This window comes from Amblyomma maculatum, chromosome 6, assembly GCF_055883805.1.
Source record: "Amblyomma maculatum isolate TAMU_Amacu chromosome 6, ASM5588380v1, whole genome shotgun sequence".
Classification (NCBI taxonomy): Eukaryota; Metazoa; Arthropoda; class Arachnida; order Ixodida; family Ixodidae; genus Amblyomma; species Amblyomma maculatum.
In genome coordinates, this window is record NC_139349.1 from 137,225,894 (window position 1) to 137,246,637 (window position 20,744).

The window sequence follows — 20,744 nt, forward strand, 5'->3', positions numbered from 1 at the left end:
TAACACGAGGAAAACTACTTTCGGCTGGAAAATGGAAAAGTCCCTCGTGCTGCGAAAAACCTTACGCATGCCTATCAAACAGCACCTCATTCCGCGAAAATAAAATCTTATTCCCTGAGGTTCTCTTTGGCGTGAACTATTTGGTGTGCAAATTCGGATTTCGCCTCACTAGGTCCGAATGACGTTCCGTGAAGGATAAATCTTCTCTTTCTTTGAACACCAACCTAAATAAAAACAAGATTCTTACACTCGCTGAATAAAAGGGCGATGTAACAAAGCTAATTACGTACATGTCCACACCGTAAAGGGAGACAAATACATCGCTTTCCTTTTCCCGAAATGCAATTTAAATAATAAATAGATAATCAGTTATCGTTGAATGATAAGCCTGTATTGAAGGCACTATCTCTTCTACTCATAAGTTGCGAAGCTTGGTCGTACACGGAATTCAAGCCTTCCAGTGATGTCCAACCGTCATAAACCCATAAGGAGAGTTAACAGATTTCGCTTCAATAACTAGGCTGAAGCCACGCTTGAAACACCACCATTTTTATTGTTGGTTTAATGAAGAGGCTGAGTAATGTGGTGATCTAAGCAGAAAAACCCGTTTCGGTCCGGCAGACTACGAGCTGCTTACAAACAAGTTCCAGCGTCGTCCTGATCCTGGCGCTACTAGTTACCTAAATCTAGCCTTAGTTTTTGGTGCGTTCTTGGGTAACGAGTGCCCAGAAGAGCTCAGCAACCAGGTGCGGCTGGCAGTCAATCATGGCCTTCTAGCCCGCAGTCTCCATTACGTCTGAGCATTTCTGATGTTGATGAAGTCGCGAGTGCGTGCCTTCAGGTGGTCTGCACCATCCATGTCTGCCAAAATCAGCGCGCCTGCAACGTTCTTGACGGAGCGGTTTGAACACTGGATCTCTTCGGACATGACTTTCAAACCCTGCAGGTCATACTTGTTGGCAGCGGCCAGCAGATCGCCAGCCATTTGCTCGAGGTTGGGTGCTCGGCCCGTGTAAATGTACCACAGCATTTCACGCAACACCTGGTGGTTCATGTCAGTAATCTCCACTCGATTCTGCCCTTGTTCCATATGCTCGAACATGTCCGCAAATACAGGAGACCGAGTAGCGAGGACAGCTTTGTGGGCGTAGAAATCCCGGCCATTGACACTCAGGATGACATCGCTGAATTTCTGGCTTTTAAATAAATGCCCAAAGTCATCTGACAGCCGACGCTCGGGCTCCTTGAACTCGATCGGGATGATCTTCCTCAAGATGTTTGCAATGCCTGTGAGGACGCTTACTTCACAGTAGATTGTGAGATTGTCGTCGGGGAGGAGTTCTCTGGCGTTGTCGAGCAAGAAGTCTCTTCGAATGAACTTCTTGAAGCCCCAATCCTTGCCTTGAAAAAAGCTGTACGTCCTCTTACTCCTCAGGGTCATGGTTGCTTCCCGCTTGGCATTGATGATGGAAACCGTGAAAATGGCACGGACTTCACTCTTTTTGCAGGACACCAGCAGCAGGTATAGAGACAGGTAGTTCTTGCTCTCCTCGTCCAGTCCCTTGGGGCTTAGCTTGAGGCACCACTTCAGCTTATCGTTGCCTCCCGCAGGAAATGTCGAGCTTTTTAGCACTTCCCCAATCTTTTCCTGGCGGATGCTGAAATTTTTGATAGTCCACGCGTAAGAAAACTTGATGACTTTTACCTGTGTGTAGCACCAGCTCTCGGTGACGGGCGTGTTGACCTCGCTCAAAGGACGCCCATTGAACGGGCGAGGATTTGCCATGCTGCTCGACTCCTCCGGCAGCAACTCGCCTTGCGCAGCGGCAACGTGCTCCGAGAGGAGTCGACCCTCTCCTTCTCCGTTCGTATCTGCGGCCGGCAGCGGCCTGCATAGAGCATCCATGGTGCCGGATGGCGACGCCGGCAGCGGCACGAGCGCCTCAGAACTGGACGCGTGGCGGCTCTTAACAACTCTGCTGGGGCTGCAGTCACCACCGGCACGCGGGGACGCGGGCCACATTTTCACGGGATCAAAGCCGGCGACGCTAGCAGGACGGGCCTACCTCCGAAGGATTTCTTCGAAACGCCGAACACTGCAGACAGACGCTGCAGAAACGGGTAAAGGCACAGGTGCCGCACTCTCCTTCGACACGATCTTCAGCCGCCGCGGTTCCTTCGTCAACTCATGAGCGGCGCATTGGCACGGGAGATGCAGTTTCCGTGAGGCGTAAACCAGTCAGATGGCCACACAGTCCAACAGCCCAACGCAAATACCGCCCTAGGCAGCTCAAGCTCGCCGCGCGCACACGTGAGGTAGCGAACGCGCAAAAGAGAAAAAGAGCACGATCTGCACCATCTGACATCTTCGTTGCTTTTGCGCTGGTTGACCAGCTGGGCCAAACGTCCCGTCGCCGACTAGCGCTGCTCAAGCTGCCGTCATCTGTACCGCGTATTCAAATATTCTCACCATTCTGTCTTCTGTGTGGTCGTGATTTTTCGACTCCATTCGACAAATTTATCCCTTACCGTCCTCAGCTTTCAAAGTATACCTCGCATTAGCAGACTGCCAAAAACCAGGAAGAATACCGCCAGCTGGCTTGTTTGCAACTTTCGGAAGAACAGTGTCAGAAGGAATCCCTCGGCTACAAGTAACTCTGCTCACATGCACCTTCTATCTAAGTGCTCAAGTATGGCTCTGGGTCCCTCTGACTCCACCGTGCATGTCCGGCAAGCTCGTCCCGAAGTACCACGGACACTATCATGCCATAAAACACTTTTGTAAATTGCCCCGCTCAACCATTCGCCCCTTCCAGCAACCTTCACCGCCGCGTACGTGATATCGTCCTTTCGTATCTTTCAGTCGCCAGGGTGTCTCTCTCTTTTTCTTGGGGACCAGTTTGCAATGAAGTTGAACAATGCAATGATCGAAGGAGAGAAAGACGAGAAGCTTTCCGGTCCTACAAACTACGAGCTGTCCTTCCCCGGATGATTTCCATCAACTTCTATTCCCTTGGGGAAATAAAGCCTGGCAGTCTCACAAATTTTAGGTTCCCGTCACGCGACTTCGTTGCCTTGTTCTTCAACTACATTTTTACCTGCTGTGAAGTGCGGAGGATGCGAGGCATACCAGCGAATCCGAGAGGTGATGAAAAGGCATTTTACTTAGGTGTATATTTCGCCAAGCGGCGGTGAGAACACACACCAAAACGCTCGCTAAAGCAAATGAATCACTTTTCCTCCACTGCTTGCACACGCAGGAAATCTACTAATAGAAACTGCTACTGCAGGCCTAGATGGCTACCGATAAAACTAATGGCTCAACCTGATCGACATGGGTCAAGGTTTGCAATCATGACCATCCCACCCCTCTTAAATTATTATCGATTCTCAAATTACTGCCCATAGTCGTCGAGCCACCGCGGGGGATGAATATGACGACGAAGTCTGCTTGGGCAATGCCGTCAGCCCAGTCCGCGACCCGTTCTAGTGCGTCTGAAGAAGGTTGTTGGTCACATCTGTCTTGTACAGGCCCAGTAGATGGTGTAGCGGACAGTTCTGAATCGACAAGCTTACTCTGCATATCCACATGGCGCAGTAAGCGGCACTGCTTCCGCGTTCACACGGGCTTGGTCGATGTATAGCGTACGAAAGGGCTTGATTTGGCTCATGTGAACAATTTTTTCGTCCCTGGCAGATGCACTGGCAGGGTGGGTGGTGGTACAGCAAACCGTGAATGTGACGGGAGTCTTTTGACTGACAACCCTATACAGGCCCTTGAACGTTGGGCGGAGCTTGGATGAGCCATCTGTGATGGGCACCTGATGCTGAAACATACTTGTCAGCTTGATACTTGACATTACGATGCCACTCATCGCATGGATGTTTTCGTTATTGCTGAGCTTGTAGGGAGTTGTCTTGGGCTTCTCATGATGTTCAGTGAAATCCAATAACCTTGCCTTAAAGCTAGGGGTCACTGGACGGCATAATTTATCTATGGGCAATTTAGAAACGTAGCCATGTTGTAGTTCGAAGAGCGCAAATCCTAATCTCGTGTTGTCCGTAATGTTGACACCAAAGGTGGTTGTGATGAGTTTCCTTTCACAAAGGGAAGGTCTTGCAGTACACATTTTCTTGAGCACCGAAACAAGAGTTGCAATGCTTTGCTCTACAAAGCCATTGCTTGACATACGGCAGGGAACATTGAAGTGTTGTCAAATTCTGTGGCCTCAGGAACGCTTCAATTCAGTCCAAAGCATGCCCGTGATCCGACAAACAGTCGTCAGGCTCACAGTAGCAATAGAATACTGAATTTTAGGTTTTTTTAGGTTGATTCACAGGAAGGGAAAGACGCAGTATCTGTCACACTTGCTCTGTGGACACCTGAACCGCGCCGTAAGGGAAGGGAGGAAGGTGGGAGTGAAAGTGGAAAGAGAAAGGGGAGCCGTAGTGGAGGGCTACGGAGTAATTTCGACCACCTGGGGATCTTTAACGTGCGCTGACATCGCACAGAACACGGACGCCACTTCGTTTCTCCTCCATCGAAACGCAGCCGCCGAGGTCGGGTTCGAGAATACTGAATGCAAGTGCGGAATTGCGTGCTTTGTGCTCGGTGTGAACACAGCAGCAGGTGTTGTGTGGCGAAGTCTATCACATTCAGGATATACTAGTTGCTGTCGGCAAAAGGCATTGTTATGTAATACATTGCAATAGCGGTAAACGAGACTTCCGTCGTTGGCATAAAACACATATTTACTACATTTTGTGTTGTGGGGTGGTTGTAAGGTTGGCATATCTGACAGCCCTGAGCATATTGGTTCACAGTAGGGTTCATATGTGGCTACTAGAAACGGTCTTTAAGCTTTTTAAGCACACGCTTTATGTGAATATGGCCGGTGATTTTGTTTCTAGAACTGACTGGTGCAGCTTACAGGGTACTACAGTGGCGTGCAGCTTGGATGGCGTACAGTGGTAAAGAACGTCAATCACAATGAGGAATTCAGAAGTCTCTTCACCGCGGTAAAGAACCTTTTGGCATATGGGCAAGTACTCCTGGTCTTCGTGTTGAATTTGATAGCGCAGTGTTGTCATTGGGCCTTAAAAGAAAACTGAAACGGTTTTCAAATTGCATGAATTTCGGTGGTTAAGAAAAAGGGGTTTCGTCAGTCATGTGTGTCAATTGTTTCTGAATTCTATGTTTAAGACAAAAGTCGCTTGAATCACTATAGTGCGATGATGTGAAAGCCATTATAGCGCGGTAGATGTAGCCCTTCCACTGCGGCACCTTCATCTCCTTCTCTTCTTTCGCTCCCATTTTCCTCCCTTCTTTTACGGTGTGGTGCATGTCTCCGCAGAGAATTGTGACAGATACCGCGCCGTTTTTGTCCTTTAAATCAATTTCAAACGTCGCTGATGTCTGCTGTACTAACACCGCCTAGACACCTGGGTCTGATTATGTTTGCGGTGTGGTGGGGCGTTCGAGGAAGCGGTAAATGAAAGGCACTGCACGGATGCCTGGATCGGATGACCAGCTATGTCAGCTTCGTATATACATGAATCGCCTGGTAACGTCGTTACCTGTCGTGACGGTACATCGTGCCCCCCTTGTCGAACAAAATCAAGTATTTTGTTGAACGCATCAAAGTTCCCCGGCGTTGTATAATTCGTTTACAGGAAAAGAAAGGCGCTGTATTTGTCACTCGCGGAATCCCGCTATCATCGTCACGGTATACAAGACGAATGATGAAGAGACTTTCACGATTCAAAAACTGCTGAACCTCCCGAATGGCTCTCAAGGGTTGTCGCTGCGGGAGGTTTCATGCGACGAGGCCAGTCTAACGCTGCCTGATCATGACATTCACTCATGCTTATTGCCTTGTGTGTGGGTTTTAATGTTCTGATGGGAATTTTCTGTCGTGTTATGCCGTCTGCCAAAGCCAGGCAATAAAGAAAAAATACCGGGGCTAGGCGAAGTTGGTAAAACACTCGGCTGGGGATCCAAAGGATAGAGGTTGAATCCCAAGTGGAGACAAGGTTCTTTAATTAATTGTTTAATTCTCGCTCTCGAAAGTGTGACACCCTCTGCCGACAGCCTCTGCCGAAAACACCTGCTGACGACAATGAGAGCTTAAAGGTTTTCGCTTTAAAAACGCGCCGCGGTTCCGTCCTTCCCCTGATGGGGCTGGGACAGGTGGGTCACCGCCGCTTGCGGCTGGGGCTGGCCTGCCACTGAATGTTTTCTGTTGCAGGCCATTATTGCACCCCCCACCGCTTCGGTGGTGGACGACGGCTGTTGCTGCGCGCGTCTTTCTCTCCCTCTTCTTTTTTCTTTCTTGTCTATGTTCGCTTCTGTCTGCACGAGGCAGCGGAGGTGTCTCAGCTACAAAGCCAGTAGCAGGTCCGTGCATTTTAACGCGGTAGCGTTAAGGGTCCCGTGTCACAGGAAAGTCGGTGTCGTCGTCGGCGGCCGCCGTCCCGCGACGTCCGGCGTTGGCCGTGAGCGAAAATTCCCAGAAGCATTAATAAATAAAAACGAGTAGGAAAATTCGCCGACCTGAGGAATCAAACGTGGGCCTCCGGGGTGCGAGACGTGCACGCTAACCACTCGGCCACGCCAGCTACATAGTTTGAAATGGGCAAAGGCGCGCCTATTGATTGCGGTGTTGTATCAAAAATGTCCTTTAGAGAAGTGTATTGTGGCGTATAATAATAATTACGAACATTCAAATTACAGAATTACAGAACACGCATTTAAGTGAGTGGCAAATTACTTTTCCGATGTACTTCCTCTTCGGTTGGCGTGCACGTAACGCCATTATGCGTGTGGCGCACGGAATAAGATAGACAGGGCATGGCCTCTGAGATCTTCATCGCGCCGGTTCGGATCGGCAACGATGTTGCCGACGAACTACGACTGCAACTTGAGGCCCGCGCGTTTCGGCAAGGTGGCTGGCAGCGCTTCTACGTCCCAGAATCATGTTTCAGAACAAGTAATTACCAAACAGTCATGCTTTGGACAAGTTAACGAGTGTTATCATGTGAACTACGTCTTTGTGTCACTCAGAAGCGCGACAAGCAAATGAGTAGACGGTGCGAACGGGGCGCGATAACGCCATCGCCTTCCATTCTTAAAGGCGAAGCTTAAGCATCCTCCAAATTTTTCTTTTCTTTTTTCCTACAGCCACAACAACAACAAAAACAATAACAACGTCCTCGTCGTTGCGGGAAGCGGCGGGGACGGGGCACCAAAACTGGAGAACAGGCGGATGTGACATCAATAGAATAGTTAAGCGGGCGATTTGGTGATACATCATCCAAAAAACAGCTCGAACAAACGGGGACCAAAGGAAGAAACCACAGGAACAAGCGCTGTGAAAGGAGGAAACCACAGGAACATGCGCTGTTCCTGTGGTTTCTTCCTTTCGTCCTCGTTTGTTCGCGCTGTTTTGTTTTTGGATGATGTATCACCAACTCGCCCGCTTAACTATCTTGTTGAGTTTCATTTCTAGTACTACGGGCTCTGTTCCGTACACTAAAAAAAACAGCGCTTGTTCCTGTGGTTTCTTCCTTTCGTCCCCGTTTGGCCGCGCTGTTTTTTGGATGGGTGGCATCAATAACAGAAATCCGGCCGGCCGACGAGGCCGGCTGCGCGTTTTCACACTAGCATTGCCTCATCCCGCGTTTTGGTGATCGACGGATCAGCGCAATCTGCTGCTGGTGCCTTTTGTTTTCTCCTGTTCTATCATTCTGTGCTGAAGATTCCGCGTGTTCAAAGGTTGCACGAGGTCGACCAGCAGATACGCAGCTGTTGCGGAGTGGCGCTATAGTGTGTTCACTATATTGGCGCGCCGCGCTCTTCGACGCTCTCTGTCCAGTGAGCCTCTTTTTCCCAGTTGTATAATGAACGTCATTCGATGTTCCAAACTTATTTTCCCCGGTGTCGTTTGAAAACAAACATTCTTGTGAGTGCGTGGCGTTACGTTGTGCGAACAACGATGGTCCAGGCGACATGGCGCTTTATAGTTTCCCAGAGGTTAAGAAACTTTCGGCGCATGGGTCTGTGTCATGAAAACGAAGAAAATATTGGCTTTTGAATTTGATGTGTTTTTTAGTGATGATTTTTGTGCCGATAACAATAATCCAATCTTGGCAACGATTGCGGCCACTTGGTATTCCAATTTCTGTAGGGGGGGGGGGAGGGGGGTTGTTGCTGGCCCGACGGGACTGGGACAGGTAGGTCACCACCGCTGGCGGCGTCAGCTAGCCGTCATGCGGAGTCATATCCGTTGAAGGCCGTCATTGCACCCCGCCACCGCTTCGGTGGTGGACGACGGCTGTGGCGACACGCGTTCTCTTCCTCTTCTTTTTAGGCGAAAGCCTTTAATGGCTCATGCCGGAGGTGGTGAAGGGTGGCTGCTCCTGGCGCTACGGGTTTGGGACGGTAGGCCAACGCCGCTTGCGGCGGCGGCAAGCCAGCCACCATATTTTTATCTGTTGTAGGCCGTCATTGCACCCGCCACCGCTTAGATGGGGGACGACGGCAGTTGCAGCGCGCGTCTTTCTCTCCCTCTTCTTTTTCTTTTTCCTCTACTTTCTCCCTTCTGTCTGCGCGAGGCAGCGGTGGTTGCTCAGCTACAGAGCCAGTAGCAGGCCCGTGCATTTTAACGCGGTAGCGTTAAGGAGCTCGTGTCGCAGGAAAGCCGGTGTCGTCGGCGGCGTTGGCCGTGAGCGATAAATCCCGGCATGCACTTCGTAAATAAAAACCAACTTCCAAGATGGGCTGGGTGGGAATCGAACCAGGGTCTCCGGAGTGTGAGGCGGAGACGCTACCACTCAGCCACGAGTTCGATGCTTGAAAGCGGTACAAAAGCGCTTCTAGTGAATGCGGTGTTGCCTTAGAAACGTGCCGTAGAACGTTATACTGCGGTGTATATCGGTAATTATGAGCATGTTACTTACAGAAGTCGCAGTTACACGAGTAGCGAAGTACGTTTCCGCTACATTTCTTCTGCGCTCTGCGCACATGCAGAGCCATCTTGCGGCAAACACAGAAGAACCCCTCCTCGCATTGTGCGGCGCTTCCCCGACATATGGCGCACCACTCGCCCCTGAGGTTTCGCCGCGCACCCTCACGGGTTGTAGAATCAAGCGTCTTTCCTTTCTTTAGATCACTATCTTCGCTCACCCGCTTCTCCCCTTCGGGCCGCGCGGGTACCGGTGCGAGGATGCCCCAATACCCTAGCGTTTAATAAGTTTTCTCGCTCTCTCCCCTTCCAACATCCAGCGTGCGTCACTCGCTCCTCTTTCCGCTCACAGCGCGATTGCTAGGTGCAGCGTCTGATGCTGGACACCTCTTACGTGATCGCTGCGCCGTAGCGCTTCTGCTGGGAAAGCGTCCCCTGCGATGTGTGACTGACCGACATACTCAGTGCGTGTGAACGCTAAAGGAACACGGGAGCAAGAAACGTTGTAGTGTGCACAACACAGTGCGATAATGTAGATTATGAGAAGCACTTGTTTAAACAAATAATTAGAAAAAAGTTGTACAGTGCACTTAGAAGTGTTGAGTATGAAAACTGTCTTTGTGTGGCTCAAGAGCATACCGAGCGAATGAGTGGGCGGTGCGAACGAGGTGCAATAACGCTATCGCGTTCCACTCTTGAAGCTTAAGCGTCCTCCAATTTTTATTTTCCTTCTTCCTACAGCCACAACAACAATGGCTCATGCTGTTGTAGACAAAGTGTGTTGTGCGATGTCAGCGCACGTTACTTTGTCCACAACAGCATGAGCTATTGTTGTTGTGGCTGTAGGCGTCCGTGTGCTGTGCGATGTCAGCGCACGTTAAAGATCCCTAGGTGGTCAAAATTACTCCGAAGCCCTCCACTACGGCTCCTCTTTCTCTCTTTCCACTTTCACTCCCACCTTCCTCCCTTCTCTTACGGTGCGGTTGAGGTGTCCACAGAAAACAAGTGAGACTATTACCGCGGCTTTCTCTTCCTATAAATCAATCAGCGGACAAAGTGTGTCCCTCTTTTGCGGCGTTCTGATTGGCTGAGGCGGATGCGTCCCTCCCGCTTATTGCCATTCTGCTGAAACGAAGAGGCGTCCGTGTGCTGTGCGATGTCAGCGCACGTTAAAGTTCCCCAGGTGGTCGAAATTACTCCGTAGCCCTCCACTACGGCTCCTCTTTCTCTCTTTCCACTTTCACTTCCATCTTCCTCCCTTTCCTTACGGCGCGGTTGCGGTGTCCACAGAAAACAATTGAGACAGTTACCGCGCCTTTCCCTTCCTATAAATAAATCAAATAAATCTGAAAACTGCAGCAACGGAAGTGCCGGGTGGCGTCACTAAAAAATAAAACACAACAAAAAGGAAGTCAATAAAGCTATATATATATTTTTGAGTATATATTGAAGTGCATAAACTAAAATGCATACGCAATAAACTACTTTGCTGGATTAAAACTGCATGCAGTAATCCTATGAGCAGGCCAGTTTCGTCCGTCGCGCCATTTTAGTGCAGTTGAATCAAAACGAATAAGAGCGCATTTAAAAAAGCGGATTACCCGTCGCTTCTGTGGCGCAATAAACAGTTTGTTGACCAAGGGACGAACAGGCCTTTAGCGTGCATCCATGTTTTGACTGATAATGTGCTAGTGTGGAGTTTAAAGAAAAATGATTTGACAGGTGGTGATATTGGCATCTTCTTAACTCTCTTGAGTACATCATTCCTGGGCCTGGACAGTGCGACAAACGGTATATCGGTACAGGAAGCACTGTGTCCACTAGGACCGCATACAATCGTGTACAATTTGAATGTCCAAGTCGGCAATAAAGAAAAAAACAGCTTCTGTGGCTCAGTAAAACAAGCTTTTGGGCGAGTTGGTAGTTTACATTCGACATAGCCGCAGCGAAAAAAACACTATCACAGAAGGAAGACACGTACACAAGGACCAACGCTGCACTCACAACTGGTTTATTTCCGAGAAGAACGCGAAATATATTGCTTAGTACGCGCATGCGCGCAACAGGAATAACGAGAGAGATAGAAGAAGAAAATATATATGAAAAAACACATGTGCCAATGCCAAACGAAAACGAAGCTTGCACAGGAGAATACATTTCATCTGGCGCAGAAAAGCTCGTATTCAGACTTGTGCAAAACGATAGAAGCCACACTTATACAGTTGCCCCCCTTTTTTCTTATATAATACGACTCTAGCAGCTCACGTGCTGTTTGATTACTGCTTTTGCCTAGAATCTTTGCACTATCGAAAAGCGGCTTACAATGCATGCATGCCCTGCAGTGCTCAACCAGGTGCACATTCTCATTATTCTTTAAATTTAGGGCATGCTCCCTCAGCCGGTCATTGACACAACGCCCAGTCTGGCCGACATAGGCTTTTCCACACGAGAGCGGGATCTCGTAAACCACTCCAGAATTACAGTGCACGTATGGCCTGGCATGCTTTTTCTCGCAGCCATTTCTTCTGGTTTCAGTGCCCGAGATACGAGGGCATAAGCGGGCCAGCTTCACCGGAGCTGAGAATACCAGAGGCACTCCGAACCTGCTCGCAACTTTCTTCAGATTGTGCGACACTTTATGCAAGTAGGGGGCAACTTCCGGTCGCATGGCCCTTTTGTCCTCTCTTGGCTTCAGGTTCGTAGTGCGGGTGTTGATCTTCTTGAGGAGGGTTTCGGAAACAGCTGCCACGACCGACGAAGGGTAGCCTGACGCCACAAATCTTGCCAATTGGTTATCAAAGCTGGCCTGCATCTCATGTTCGCACGATTTCTCTAGCGCTGATTCTAGGCACAAATTCACAATACTTCTTTTTATTATCTTCGAATGGGCCGAATCATAGGGCCCATTTGGCCTTATAAAAACTTATAAAACTTTGGCCTTATAAAAACTCGTGTCACTGTGGCAAAACAAAGAGTGGCCAAGTTTTTCAAAGACGTTGGAAATGATACGCTGTCAAAGCAGATTGTGAATTGTAAAGTGAACGCCTTGAAAGTGTTTTTTAGTGCAAAAACGCACAAACCAGAGGTGCCATTTAGAACTATTGTAAGTGAAAAAGGCTCCTGGCAGTTACTTGTTAGTCGCTTCCTACAAAGGTCTTTGAAACAACTGAACGTTAGTGACCCATTCCTTATCAAGAATTCTAAGGAGGTGATTGATTTTTTAAAGACTAACTGTAACACTGGCTTCGCATTTTCTGTTGACGTAGAAGATTTGTTTTATTCGATTCCACACCAGGAACTGTTCACATCACTGAAGCAGTGCATTGATAAGAGTGGTGTCGTCCCTTTTCAGAATTGCGCTGGCATGTCTGTTGATAATTTTTTAACCCTTTTAGAGTTTTACCTTAAAGGTACTTTTATCACTTTTAACAACCAGCACTTCTTGCAAACTAATGGAATATGCATTGGGTCATGTGTAGCGCCCATTTTAAGCGATATTTTTTTTAGCTAGCATTGACCAGATTTTAGCCTCTGTTTTTAACCCGGACGAAGTCACGAAAGTGTACAGATACGTTGATGATTTTTTAATCCTTTTGGACAAGCGGAGCCCTTTACACTTTAGCGCTATAGTTAGTAGAATTTTAGATGCTTTTAAAAAGCATGGCAAGGGACTGACGTTCACATATGAAACACCTGTTAAGAATGAACTGCAGTTTTTAGATGTCCGGATTAAGTTTCGCGGTGACCATTTGTGCTGGGCATACGCCCCCCGTGTGATGAAGCAACTCCTGCCCTATGATTCGGCCCATTCGAAGATAATAAAAAGAAGTATTGTGAATTTGTGCCTAGAATCAGCGCTAGAGAAATCGTGCGAACATGAGATGCAGGCCAGCTTTCATAACCAATTGGCAAGATTTGTGGCGTCAGGCTACCCTTCGTCGGTCGTGGCAGCTGTTTCCGAAACCCTCCTCAAGAAGATCAACACCCGCACTACGAACCTGAAGCCAAGAGAGGACAAAAGGGCCATGCGACCGGAAGTTGCCCCCTACTTGCATAAAGTGTCGCACAATCTGAAGAAAGTTGCGAGCAGGTTCGGAGTGCCTCTGGTATTCTCAGCTCCGGTGAAGCTGGCCCGCTTATGCCCTCGTATCTCGGGCACTGAAACCAGAAGAAATGGCTGCGAGAAAAAGCATGCCAGGCCATACGTGCACTGTAATTCTGGAGTGGTTTACGAGATCCCGCTCTCGTGTGGAAAAGCCTATGTCGGCCAGACTGGGCGTTGTGTCAATGACCGGCTGAGGGAGCATGCCCTAAATTTAAAGAATAATGAGAATGTGCACCTGGTTGAGCACTGCAGGGCATGCATGCATTGTAAGCCGCTTTTCGATAGTGCAAAGATTCTAGGCAAAAGCAGTAATCAAACAGCACGTGAGCTGCTAGAGTCGTATTATATAAGAAAAAAGGGGGGCAACTGTATAAGTGTGGCTTCTATCGTTTTGCACAAGTCTGAATACGAGCTTTTCTGCGCCAGATGAAATGTATTCTCCTGTGCAAGCTTCGTTTTCGTTTGGCATTGGCACATGTGTTTTTTCATATATATTTTCTTCTTCTATCTCTCTCGTTATTCCTGTTGCGCGCATGCGCGTACTAAGCAATATATTTCGCGTTCTTCTCGGAAATAAACCAGTTGTGAGTGCAGCGTTGGTCCTTGTGTACGTGTCTTCCTTCTGTGATTGTGTTTTTTTCGCTGCGGCTATGTCGAATGAAAGCTTCTGTGGCGCAATAGATTGACACCGCGTACCTGATTGTAAGACATGTGTTCGATTCCTGTAGGTACAATTTTCCAATATTTTAAAAATTCACAACATTCGAATAATTGCGACCTTATTTCCTGGGGTATGTTCCCCTTTAGGTTGCATTATACTATTTTTTTTTAAATTCTTAGCAGCAGCAAAACCAGCCGCGAACGCTGCAAGAATGTGACTGTAGGTACAATTTTGTATTTTTTTTTTAAATTCACAACATTCGAATAAATTACGACCATATTTCCTGGGGTATGTTCCCCTTTAGTTTGTATAACACTATTTTTTTTAATTCTTAGCACACAGCAAAACCAGCCGCGAACGCTGCAAGGATGTGACGGTATGACAACGGTTAAACTATTCAATTACCTTCCCCATAATCGATTCCTGTCTTCAGTGAGTATATGTTACCTTTAGGTTGCGTTCAGGGAGAGCTCTCAGCAACAATCGCCTTTTAACATGCTTTAAAGTCCTTTTTACGGATTTACGCCATGCTGATTTTTAAACTTAACTTATTCAACGTCGCAAAGATGGCGCGACGGACGCCACCGATGTATTACGCTGTATACATTAATTTTATACCAATAAATATTTTATTATTATTTCATTTCAGTTCCCGTACTGCGCTTCATGCTCGAACAAAACGTAAAGTTGTGTTTCATTTTCGAGTGCCGCACCCGGCACTTCCGTTGCTGCAGTTTTCGGAGAACGGCAATACGCATCCCTGCCATCTGCAATGCCACACTTGAAGGCGCGCCAAGGAATGCCACGCGACAGGAGCGATGGCGTACTGTCCAAAAACACTTGCCGGAGAAAGTGTTATAGATACTGCGCCTTTCCTTTCCTGCAAACCAATTATTATTATATGTGGCACTGTAATGAACGCCGACACTAACGATGGGAGCAAAATTATAGGATAGGAAGTGTATAGGCTTTCGGCATTTTCCTCTTAAGAGACATTTAATGTTGAACTCCAACAGCAGATCCGGAGCAGGTTTTCCTGCTCTGGCCAGGGAAATTCTATTCCAATGGCAGAACGAAAGCGCGAGTTGTCTGTTTCAATGGCAGATCGGGATCTCGCGTCGATCCCGGATCGCTCCGTTTAGTGACGATATTTGCTCTGCCGAAATCGGCAGGTTTGACCGGAAGCCAGCGTGACGTTGTACCCGGTCCGCTTCACATCGTCGCCGTGCTTCGCAAAGCGATGGACAACATGGAAGCTACGTCTCGCCGTGCGGCGCTAATTTTGTTCTTTGGAAGTGACAGCTCCAACACAGACGATGCAAGTTCGGAGTCATGACTCATCCGAAACAGATAGTGAGCGTGGTGCGCGTTCAAGTGTGGGATTACTTCTGGAGGAAAGGCGCAGTTCGCGAATGAAGCGAGAGCGCGCGTGAGCCCCGGAGACAGTTCGCGCGCTTTTCTGTCGTCTGTTGCGTGGCTGCATACTGTCTTACGTTGTTATATTGCAGTTCTCGTTTATTTTCCAGCTGCGCGCTTGTAGCAGATAAGTAATGACGACCCTTTCAGAGAGATCGTTTTGATTCTCCTCTGCAACTATGTAATGGTCATGCTGGAAGAGTTGCGATTGATTGAAAACATCTTTATTTATTCAGTATTCTCAGAACATGTGGGTGGGCCGCCTAGTCCGGTAGTCCATTGGCTGCTGCTGCTGCGCTGGCCCTCCCCACCAGCCAGTGCTGACGGTCAGGATCATCGCTGAGCAGAATAGCCTCCCACTGCTCCTCCGAGGGGTTGGGAATGGGGTCAACTAAGGGATTAAATTGGCATGCCCACACCATATGGTAGAGGTTAGCTACCTCTCCACAGTGTGGGCACTGCGGAGAGTATAGTGTAGGGTACCACAGGTGTAATTTAGCTGGTGTTGGGTATGTGTTGGTTTGTAGTCTCCTAAGGATGTTCTCTTCTAACTTATTGAGGGATTTGTGTGGTGTTGGGTACTCCTTTCTGGCTGTTCTGTATGGCGCGAGATTGTCAGCATACACTGCTAAACCTATCAGGTCACGGCACCCTTTATGGTCATCAGGGGGAGACGCCCGGTATAGAAGAGCTCGGGCATGCCTGTGAGCGGCTTCGTTTCCTCCTGGTAGTTCCAGGTGACCGGGAAACCAGATGATTGATGGTTGGTTGGGTGGGTGCTTAGTTAGCAATGACAACCCTGACTTATGAATTAATCCGTAATTGAAGTTGCGACAGGCGTTTTGAGAATCAGTGAGCACAACGGCGTTGGGGTTAGATGCTACAGCTAATGCAATAGCTGCCTCCTCTGCGTGAGTGGGGTTAGATGTTTTCACCGAGGCGCAGTTCACCATCGACCCCGCAGGCGTTGAGACTACGATAGTCATGACTCCATTGTGTGGTCCTGCTGCGTCCACGTAAAGGGTGTTAGTCTGCTTGTCCCATTTCTTCTGCAGGGCTTCCCCTCTTGCTATCCTCCTCTCGATGTTATATGCGGGATGCATATTCCGCGGAATGGTGCAACTCGGGGAGTGACGCCGAGATCGAGGAGCGTCTTCAAGCAGCAGCGGACACGGTGGCCCGGTACGCCAGGGAGAGAGGCCTCCAGTGTGCGCCGGAAAAGTCCGAGTTGCTAATTCTGAAGAACCCGAGGACACCCCTAGCACAGAACATCTCGGTGTATATAGAGAGCCACCCAGTACAGAAACCCACGGAGATCAAGATCCTAGGGCAGTATATCCCGCAGGGGCGACAGAACACCACCACAATGAAGAAGCTTACAACATCCACCGAGCAAATCCTCCGGATGATACATCGTATCCGAAATAAACACCATGGCATGAAGGAAAGGGACACCATCCGCTTGGTGCAAGCTTTCGTGATCTCGCGGATAATGTACGGGACGGCATTCCTTAACCTCTCCAGGTCGGAAATTGAAAAGTTGGAGACACTCATCAGGAAAGCCTACAAGACGGCCCTGGGGCTACCGAACTCCACGCCAACGGCCAAGCTCATGGCTCTAGGAGTACATAATACCCTCGAAGAGATGTGGGAAGCACAATGGCTCTCACAACTCAATAGGCTCGCACTTACAACACCCGGCAGAGAACTGCTCGAGAAGATCCATGTTAATCAGCCCTATACAATTGACCAAAGGGAAGAGGTCCCACGCGATGTGAGAAGACGCATCAACGTGGAAGAGTTGCGAAAGCAGATGAAAAATCAGGTTCGCGGCGGAGGCGGTGGTGGGTGCATCCATCTTTGCAGGAACGCGCCCGGTTGGGCCAAGGCTACAACCTCTTGCTGCTGCTTCATGACTAGGACGGGGAGTATTACAGAGAGTAAGTTAATGTGAACTTCGTAGTGACCAAGGAGGTTATATAATACTGCTGGAGTGGAAGTGGCGCCCAAACGCTGAAGCTGAGACGACGCCATTTTGCTCAGGGCGGAAAGCGCGCGCACGGCATAGCGCACGCACAGCATTGCGCGCCAGTACAGGTCGAGTTTTGCATGCGCTTTTGTTCTAGCCTACTGGAAGGTGATGGTGGGCTCGTGCGTTGCATTCGGCTGCGCCAATCGCGTGAAGCAGACGCGATTGGCGCATGTGTAACTTTTCATGTGTAAGTACGCCGAACACGACTTACAACTTGCTTACAAAGAGGAACCACGAGGGGAGCTTAAGATGGGAGCTATTAACGCTATTGCATCATACCCTTTATCTATAGCGCGAATCCGTAGGAGCACTAGATGGCATTGTTAAAGACATATGCCTGAGGATTTATACTGTACGTGGACCTTTGTTGGTGAGTCACAGGTTTCCCAAAGATGCCGCCCAGCGTACAGCCTGGGAGCGCGCAGTGCGCCGAGTTGGCTGGACACCCAAGAAAACTGATGTTCTGTGTTCTGTTTATTTAGAAGCTAGCTGTTTCGATAGAACAGGACAAACAACGAGGCTGCGAGCAGGCAGCATTCCCACAATATTTCCGGAGTTCCCAGCCTATCTGCGGCAGCCAGTAAGTACGAATAATGGTTTGAATTACTTCCAGTTCTTAGCTCAGAAAGTGTTAATACATCAGCCTCACAGCTGTCTCATTACTGGTTCCTTAATTACTTTACACGGCTGTAAATATGGACAGAGCAAAAGATGTAACGTCGTCGAACGTACTTTTTTCCTGACAGCAAAAACGAAGGTCCCGGGCACCGACTCCTTCACCTCTGCCTGCAGTTTACGAAGAAGCAACAGAAGTCATCTCAGATCCATCTTCTCCGACGAAAGAATGGTACAAGCAGAAGGCACAGCAGTCAGCTGATGAGGTTCAACAGTTCAAGAAAAAAGTGAAAATACTGCAGCAGTCCAAACGAAGGTTATCAGAGCGCTGTGACGATTCTAAGAATTTTATCGATGAACTGAAGAAACAAAAACTGTTATCAGAGAAAGGCCTTGAGGTTTTTGAAGCTACCTTTTCCCCTGACATTCAGCAACTTCTTTCACATTTTTGACCATCTTTTTGACATTCTCAACTCTAGGAATCCTCTAGCACGGTCACATAAAGCCCCCCTTTGCAAAGAGAACGCAGCCACTTGGAAGGCATTCTGTCACACAGCAGAGGCCTATATAAGAGGGCTCAAAGATGCTGCGGGACGACCGATGATCGAAGGACTAAAGAAAACTGGATTTTCAGACATGCTCATTTGCATTCAAAGCGTGACAACTATTTTCGACACTCTGGTGGCTACTGGCAAACTCAGGTACTTGCTGACACATAAGATGTCACAGGACCATTTGGAAACATTTTTTGGTTGCGTAAGATGAAGGGGTGGGTATAATACCAACCCCACTGCCTGTCAGTTCAGAGCTGCATACAAAAGGCTTCTGATACAGACAGAGGTCACCTCATCTGAAGCCGGTAACTGCTCTAAAGATCTAGTGACCGTGCTTAACGTCACTAGATGCCGAATCGTCGACAGAGATTACAACGCAAAGGAGATCGTCTGTGCTTGAAGCCTGGGATGACGATCCCGACTATACAGAACGCGTGGATCTCCCAATGAGCCTGTCGGAGTTCGCTCGAGCAGTAGTTCCCTACATAGCAGGGTGTGTGGCCCGTAGAGTGCGCGATGCGACTTCACGTGAGGAGTGCTGCATGGCATTACAGTCGACCGAGTGCCCGGCTTTGGTAGCCGCAAAAAGCCGAGGCTGTCTCGTTGCGCCATCCAAGGATGTCGTAAAGATATGTAACATTGTGGAAAAGGGCATACGACTTCTTCAACGTCAGTGCAAAAATGTCAAAACCCTGCATATAAGATGTCAAAGTATCTTGGCAGAAGTGGTGACAACTGTGTTTGAGCAGGCGCTGTTTCGCGAGCTTGAACCTCACCTTTTGGACTGCGACCCCCTCGATAATGACATTTGCGTCCTGTCCAAAAAGGTCGCTAACATGTACCTGAAAATCAAGGTCCATCACATCGCAAAGATGATTAATGAAAAGAACTGCAAAAACAAGGTGAGACAATTGCTCACCAGAGAGATAATATTCAAGCACCAGGGAAGCATATCCACGCTTTTTTACCTGTAGTCATCAGTGTCTTTTCATTGTTCAGACGGTTCAGACGCATGAAAAAGCTCGCCATCTCTTGCAGCCCGCTAAATATATGACTATGTTTAGTATATGCCTCCTCTGGCTGTGGCCCATTCTTCAGATCATTTTTGTTCTTGACAGAAGCTTACAGAGATAACAGCTGCGTCAGTTATGTTGTTCAGTTTTTATTCGAATACTAAAGCTTCTCGCAGACAACGAGTAAAATCAGAAAACTCAACTGCGATCAAGAGAAACAAAATAAAGTGTTATTTTGTTTTTGTCGTTCTGAGTCATCGTGAGTGTTCTTGTTTACAGAAAACATATTTTGTACTCTACCAGCTGATAAAAATATTTAAGGAGGGTTGAAATCTGGGTCAGTTGGTACATAGTCTTAGAGAATAAAAACCAGCCAAGGGACGAGGGCGAGGTATTATTTCAATAAAGCACAGTTGTTAGTTCCAGCTTCCGTGTGTACATCGTCTTCCTTCGTTCTCGTCCCTTGGCTGGTTTTTATTCTCTATGATAAAAATAGCCTGCCGATTTGAATGGACCGCAGCGGAGTTGGTGGCGGCACGTGAGCAAAGATTTCCCTCAAGGAATCTGCCGCACGCAGCCGCCCAGAAACGTGCCGCGGTGCAAAGTATCCGAGAAAAAGAAAACCTTAAGTGTCCCCATAATGCGAAAAATACTTTGATCGTTGTGGTAGCGAACGCTTCCAAGCCTCAGCCACCTGATCTCTCCACGCAGCGCTTAGCCGCGCAAGCGCCTTTTGCCCTGAGCAAGATGGCCGCCAACCGCGCCGCCAGGCTTCACCGGTCGCATAGGCGGGTATGCGGGACCTCCGCTCCAGCAGTACTATATAACCTTCTTGGTAGTGACTGACTTTATTATGCCAAGCGCTATCACCTCACTGGCTTGTTCTCTTCTCGGCAGCTGCCTGCATATGTCACCCAGCAGCTTCTGCGCCCTTGTAGAGCTCCTTCGTCCTCGTATCCAGAAAAAAGACATGCGATTTTGTAAGGCGATACTTTCAGATCAACGCCAGGCGCAGGTTATCAGGTAAGGTGAAGTTTCTGTATTTTTTGTTTCAATTTTTATTTTTATTGGATTTATGGGGTTTTTAGCGTCCCAAAGCGACTCTGGTACGTGATACTTTGGTTTGGAGTGCCATTTTTATTGAGATTGTCGAGTATTCGATTGTCATGCCTGAGCAGTTATAGTAACGTGTATATAAATTGTGGAGTGCTAATATTATAAACCAATTTTGCGCAGTTTAAGTCGTTTTTTTTTGGGTCTGTCCGCCCACTTGTGAGCTCTTTTATTTTTTGAGCTGAGTTGTCTACAGTTGGCGTTGCCCCAGTCCCGCGGTAGCGTAATGTAAAGCCCTCGTGCGAAGTCCTTGACTTCTTGCACACGTTTTA

General features: G+C 48.3%; 1 pseudogene; it reads right to left on the reverse strand.

Annotated features, from left to right (window-relative positions):
- Window positions 1-692: 692 nt before the first annotated feature.
- LOC146186851 (protein roadkill pseudogene) lies at window positions 693-1,801 on the reverse strand (annotated as a pseudogene).
- Window positions 1,802-20,744: the final 18,943 nt, after the last annotated feature.